Source organism: Oratosquilla oratoria, chromosome 13, assembly GCF_046742065.1.
Source record: "Oratosquilla oratoria isolate Oo_2021 chromosome 13, ASM4674206v1, whole genome shotgun sequence".
Classification (NCBI taxonomy): Eukaryota; Metazoa; Arthropoda; class Malacostraca; order Stomatopoda; family Squillidae; genus Oratosquilla; species Oratosquilla oratoria.
In genome coordinates, this window is record NC_134789.1 from 61,554,669 (window position 1) to 61,561,885 (window position 7,217).

Consider the following 7,217-nt stretch of genomic DNA (forward strand, 5'->3'; position numbering starts at 1 on the left):
ATGTCCGTGTGTGTGTGTGTGTGTGTGTGTGTGTGTGTGTGTGTGTGTGTGTGTGTGTGTGTGCGCGCGCGCGTGTGTAACAGGCAGCCTAAACGACATTTTCGATCAAACTAGGTTAAATAATAAACAACAATAATAAATACATTTGTTAATCCCATAACTATAGTTTCCTTTTGAAAAGGTGTCTTGATTTCTAAGCATTTTTCATTTTTTTTTTCACGGGTTTTGAAGGTTACCGCATATAGATCATTCAACACTACAATAATGGAAAGTTCCATTAGAGGCACAAATACACAAATATTATTTTTGATCTGAATAAAAAACCTCATTTCTTTTCTGCAAATAAAAAATATATTCGGTATTTCAATCAAAATTATTCAATGGCAAAATAATTTTCTCTGCACTGCTCTGTACATCTGCATTTTCATCAGGAGGAGCAAGTGATCGTGAAGGGCCCGAAGAGACCACTATACCTTACGGAATGGCGCATATGGGAAAATTAAACATAACAAGAGGAAAATGATATAATAAACACATGGGGATAAAGTAAGGAGCATAATATATACAAATAAAAAGAACTGGGATGCAAAGGGAGGGGAAAGGCTATAGCAAAGAGGAACCCGAGGAAAAAAAAATAAGAGAAGAGTCAAGAAGAATGAAAACTGGGATGATACGAAAAAGAAAACGGGTGACGGGTAAAGGGATATGGGATTAACTGAAAGGGATTAAAGGGAGACAGAGGGAGGACTGAACTTGGGGGGGTTTGGGATTTGGAATGTCCGGGGTTGGGGGGTGGGGGGAAACGAACTCTGAAGAAGAGGAAAAGAGGGAACATGTGAAGCACACAACGGGAGAATAAGAGCGGAGACGGGGAATCAAGATAGTCAGATTTAGAGAGGGGAGTGGGGAAGGAGGCGGCAAGGGGAGTCTAGAAACTGAAGGAAAGGAAAGGAAAGGAAAGGAAGGGGAAGGGAAGAGGAAGGGGAAGAAAAACAGAAAGGGGGAATTTGAAAGGAGAACGAGGAGGTGAACAGATAGGGGAACGGGCAGAGGAACGGGGAAGGGAACGGGGAAGTGAACGAGAAGGGAGGGGAGCGGAAAGGTAAGCGGAGAGGGGAGGTGAGCGGGAGGGGAGCAAAGAGGGGAGCAGGGAGGGGTGAGGGGGAGTGAACGAGAAGAGGAAGGGATACGGGGTGAAGGGCGAGGACTGCAGAGAAGGAAAAGAGGGGAGCGGTGCAGGAATGAGAGGATCACAAAGATGAGTGACCTTTGACAAAGTAGGAAAGCAAAGGCAGGAGTCAGGAAGGGGGAGCGAATTGAAGGCATTTGCTCAATGTATTTCCCATCAAAGGCCCCGTGCACCCCTTTTGCAGATTTTGTCCCTGTGTAAAACCCAGGAGATTTCGTTTCACTTGAGAGGCTCTGAGAAGTCAACTCTTTTGATCCTGAAGGGACCTTCGTGATTTTATCAAGGCTAAATCCTGGTGATTTTTTTTTCTCTCTCCCAGCTTAGAAGAGCCCCTAACACGGTCAAGGTTGACGCCGCGGGATCGATTAATCGATCTCTATCAATCTTTCTAGCCCTAACAGAGAATTTAGATCCTCCCACCCACGTTTTACAGGGTGATGTAACGAAAGGTCAAGAGGACCATTTCGCTCTACACATAAGGGCCTACTGCCCCATTTTTAATTTTTAATTCTTGTCAGCGGCAGGTGATTTCATTCAGCGTAAACTGGACCTGGAGGCGTTCCAGTTACTACAAAGGGAAGGTGAAACGAACGGAAGCGTCAGGTCTAATCAGTAAATTACTTGGAACAACGATGTTCTCCTTAAGGCCGCGCGTGGACTTCTTACGAATGACATCAAAGCAGGAAGCTGAGGAGCTTACGTCAGGAGGCGCTGAGTAGCTGCGGCCGAAGCCGTCACCTTCCCCCCTACGCCCTTTGACTGTTGGGGCACATAACAGTCACTTCTGAGGACTGGAAAGGAGTGCGGGATTCGAACCCACAACTAAGCAAGTGCAAGCTCAACACTCTTCCAATTACATCAATGAACTATAAAAAGAATATAGTTTCATGTTCAAATATTCACTCAAATAAGTAATATCCTTCAATAGTCCTCATATTGTCATTTTCTTTACCCGCACCTCTACTCACCCGAGCACGTGGGGCAAAGGTGACGACCTGGGTCGCAGCTAAGCGCCTCCTGGCGTGTGCTCCTCACCCATGTTTTCGTTATAGACTGAAAGGACCCCCACCAGAGTGCTTCCCCATTGTGTTTCGAACAGGGATGCCTGGAGCGAGGAGATAGGAGGTACGGGGAGAGAGAGAGAGAGAGAGAGAGAGAGAGAGAGAGAGAGAGAGAGAGAGAGAGAGAGAGAGAGAGAGAGAGAGAGAGAGAGAAAAGAGAGAGTGGAAGATGAATGAGGTAGGAGATAGATAGAGAGACAGAGAGAGACAGGAGGTGGAGAGAGAAAGAGAGAGTGGAAGATGAGTGAGGTACGAGGTAGAGACAGAGAGAGAGAGAGAGAGAGAGAATAGAAGAGAGGAGAGAAGAGAGGGAAGAGAGAGAGAGAGAGAGAGAGAGAGAGAGAGAGAGAGAGAGAGAGAGAGAACGAGGAGGAAAAGGAAAGGCCGACTGTACACGAGGTCTGTGCTACGAGGTTGGGCTCAAGTACATGTACTTGGTACTTGGACTTCCGTACAGATTTTCATGTTCTTGTACTTGGGAGTTTAAAAATTCAATTATTCTTGTATTTAGACTCAAGTACTTGAAAAAATACCAAGAACATTGAAGTACAAACAAATATATTGTACATGATCAAAATTCATATACTGTATATAGATTCTAGCGAATTTTATTATGATCAATCAAATCAGCCATCCTGAGTCCACTGCTGAACAAAGGCCTCCTTCATTGCATTCCATGATTCACACGACCGCGCCAACCTATGCCACGTCACTCCTGCAAACTTCTCAATCTCGTCTCTCCACCTTCTGTCTAGTCTCCCTCTTCCACGCTTCCCATCTCGCGGCGTCCACTCAGTAACACACCTGCTCCATCGCTCGTCAGTCGTTCGCACTAGCTTACCTGCCCGATTCCACATCCTCTCTTTTACCGCCTCCACAATATCTTTCACTCTAGTCTGCTCTCTGACCCTAGAGTGAAAGATATACTATTGAGTAAATGCGCTTATCTGTTATTTTTGGTTATAACACTGCCGGGTATATCATCACTATAGAACAAAGGACAAATTTTAATGCCCTTATACTACCCTTATATTCTTCATCAAATTTTATTACTGATATGAGGAATATATGTACGAGCTTTTGCATTTGCGCCATAGGGAAAATTACTTATTTTGGTTATTCATAAAGTGTATGTTCTTGCTTTGCCATTTTGTGATAAAGTTCGAATCCCACTTTTCAGCAGTGCACTCATCAATGCCTATGTACGAAAACTACCAAGTTTCGTGTTCTACGAATCTGTGACAGGAATTTTTTTTATCACATAAAGTAGTTGTACTTAATTACAATATGTACTTGGACTTAATTACACAGCAAAATTACTACATTTATACTTTAAAATTATCCAGGTACTTAGACTTAAGTACATTCGTCTGTACTTGAACTTAAAACTTAAGTACATTAGTCTGTACTTGGACTTGAGTACATTCATCTGTACTTAGACTTAAGGGACATTCGTCTGTACTTGGACATAAGGGACATTCGTCTGTACTTGGATACTTAGACTTAAGTACATTCGCTTGTACTTACACTTAAGAGTTAAGTACATTCGCCTGTACTTGGACTTAAGACTTAAGTACATTCGCCTGTACTTGGACTTAAGATTTAAGTACATTCGCCTGTACTTGGACTTTAGACTTAATTACATTTGCCTGTACTTGGACTTTAGACTTAAGTAAATTCGCCTGTACTTGGACTTAAGACTTAATTACATTCGCCTGTACTTGGACTTTAGACTTAAGTACATTCACCTGTACTTGGACTTTAGACTTAGTACATTCGCCTGTACTTGGACTTAAGACTTAAGTACATTCGCCTGTACTTGGACTTAAGACTTAAGTACATTGTCTGTACTTGGACTTAAGACAAGTACATTCGCCAGTACTTGGACTTAAGACTTAAGTACATTCGTCTGTACTTGGACTAGTACATTCGTCTGTACTTGGATCCAATCCTGCTGTGGTAATAGGGTGGTCGATGAATGGAATAAACTTAGTAACCATGTAGTAAGCGCTGAAACTATCAATTGTTTTAAAAAACTATTAGACAACTTTATGGATGGGGATGACAGGTGGTGATGGATACGGAGCTGCCTAGTGTAGGCGTTATGGTCTCTTGCAGTCTCCTTTATTCTTATATTCTTATGTAGACGGGAAGGAGAGCAACGGAGTGAGAACGGTGAGGGTAAATAAAAGAAAGACACCGTGAGTAGTGAAAACATTAGAGAGAGAAGACGAGTGGGAATGACTGGGAGGCACGAAGAAAAAGAGAGAACGTTTGTGTGGAAGGGGAGGGTAAAATAAAGAGAGGTGCGAGGAAGGGGAGGGTAAAATAAAGAGAGAGGTACGAGGAAGGGGGTAAAATAGAGAGGTACGAGGAAGGGAAGGGTAAAATAAAGAGAGAGGTACGAGGAAGGGGAGGTTAAAATAAAGAGAGAGGTACGAGGAAGGGGAGGGTAAAATAAAGAGAGAGGTACGAGGAAGGGAAGGGTAAAATAAAGAAAATAAAGAGAGAGGTACGACGAAGGGAAGGGTAAAACAAAGAGAGAGGTATGAGGAAGGGGAGGGTAAAATAAAGAGAGAGGTACGAGGAAGGGGAGGATAAAATAAAGAGAGGTACAAAAAAAAAAAAAAAAAAAGAGGAGGTGAATCCGAAATGGGGAGAGCAGCATGGGGGTGATAATGAGAACGAGTGAGGACGGGAATAAATTACGCAGTAATGGCGGCGGGGGGTGGGGTGGGTAAAATATGACGATAGTAAAAAGGGGGGGGAGTGGAGTGGGAGAAATGGGGGGGGGCAATTGGAGTGGTTACTGAAAGACAGTTGTAAGAGGGCAGAGAATGAGGAGAAACGAGAAATGGAAATTTAGGATTAAATACAGAAAGAGGAAACGATTGGAGACGCTGAGGGAGGGGGGGCAAATTGAAAGGAGGTAAATAAAGGGGAAGGGGATGGGGAAGGGGGACAGAGAGAGCGAGAGAGAGAGAAAGAGGGGGCAGTGGAAGTTGAAGGGGAAGGGGGGAGGGAGGGAGGGAGGGAGGGGGAGAGAGAGAGAATGAGGGGGCAGTGGAAGTTGAAGGGGAAGGGGAAGGGAGGGAGGGAGAGAGAGAGAAGAAGGGGGCGATGGAAGTTGAAGGAGAAGAGAGAGAGAGAGAGAGAGAGAGAGAGAGAGAGAGAGAGAAGAGGGGGCGGTGGAAGTTGAAGGGGAAGGGGAGAGAGGGAGAGAGAGAGAGAGAGAGAGAGAGAGAGAGAGAGAAAAGAGGGGGACAATGGAAGTTGGAGGGGAAGGGGGGAGAGAAAGAGAGAGTGAGAGAAAGAGAAAAGAGGGGGGGGGCACTGGAAGTTAAAGGCGCCTGGGGATGGAGTGACGGAGGTGGTAGATGGAGCGAGGGCTAATGCGAGAATACAAAAGTGGGGAAACACAATGGAAGTTGGGGGTGAAGAAAAACAGAAGTGAAAATAATAATGACAGCACATGAGGCAGAAGTCACGAGTAAAGGGACAAGGAGAGGGAACGAGAGTGATGGGGGAGGGGAAGAGGGAGAAGAAGAAAAGTGTGAGAAAAGGAGGTACGTGGGGAGTGACTAGAAGGAACTGGGAGTGCCGAGGGGGGAGGGGAGCGGTGGGAGAGGAGGTGAGGGGAGTGACAGTATAGGGAGTATGGAATGGTAAGGACTGGGAGTATGAGGGACTATGGGGAGATAGGGAAAGGCAAAGACGAAACGGGGAAAGAAGAATGAACGTAACTCCAAGAGAAATAAGGAAATTCGTACCAAAGAGGACGCGAAATGTGGGGACGGAGGAGGGAGAAGGCGACCATAGAAGGATAAGGAAAAGGAGAACTAGAAGAGGAAGAACGGAATGTAGGAGAGACCAGGAGCAAAGGTAAAGGAACAAATGAAAATAGTGACGAGGGCGTCTAAGAATGAGGGGGAGGGGGAAACCTGTAATTCAAAGAGGAAAGTGAATGTACATGGGAAAGATGAAAGGAGTAAAGAAGGACAGAGAGAGAGAGAGAGAGAGAGAGAGTAAAGAAGGATAGAGAGGAGTACGAGACGAATAAAGGAAGGACGAAAGAAAGGAAGGAAAGAAGGAAGGAGAGAGACAGACAGAGAGGGAGAGAGAGAAAGAGAGAGATAGAGGAGAGAGAGATAGAGAAGAGAGAGGAGAGATAAAGATAGAAAGGAGAGAGAGAGGAGAGAGAGATATAGAGAGGAGAGAGAGAGAGAGAAATGGATGAATGGATACAAAGGCCAGAAAACCGGAGGGGAAAAGAAAGGACAAAGAAAAGCAAAAGGAGGCTCAGAAATTCATTTTTACCACAAGGAAAATCCAAAACGACGAAAAAGCCTGGGAAAGCTGGTGGAGACGGAAAAGAGAGGAGAGGAGAGGAGAGGAGGGGGAAGAAGACTAGGGAGAACCAGGCAATAAAAACAAAAACAATGTTACGGAAATACAAGAAAAGGGAACAATAATGTATGGAGTAAGGACGAATAAAGAATGAACGTGGGAACGAATACGAAAGGCAATAAGAAAGAAAACGAACGAAAGAAAACGGGAATTGGGGGGGAAAATGGAGAAGACAGAGAATAAGAAAATACAAAGATAAGATGGAAAGAGGGATCACGGAAAGAGGATTATAGAAGCTTTCATAAAAAAAAAAAAAAAAAAAAAAAAAAAATCCAACGAGAAAAATATTTTGGAGAAGAAGAATACCCGGGAAGAGGAAGAAGGAACTACGAGAAGAAAAATTTCCTAAGATGACGACTGGAGGGTAAGAAACGGGCAAGAGGAAAAGGGTAGAACAGGATAATATAAAGGTGGAAGGGAAGGGTGGGGAAAGTGAGGGAGGAGGAAGGAAAGGGAGGAAAGGGTTGAGGAGAGGAGGGGAGGTGAAGAGAGATGAGGGGAAGGAGGGGAGAAGAGGGGAGAGAAGGGGGAGGGTTGGTGAATGAAAGTAAAGCAAAGTA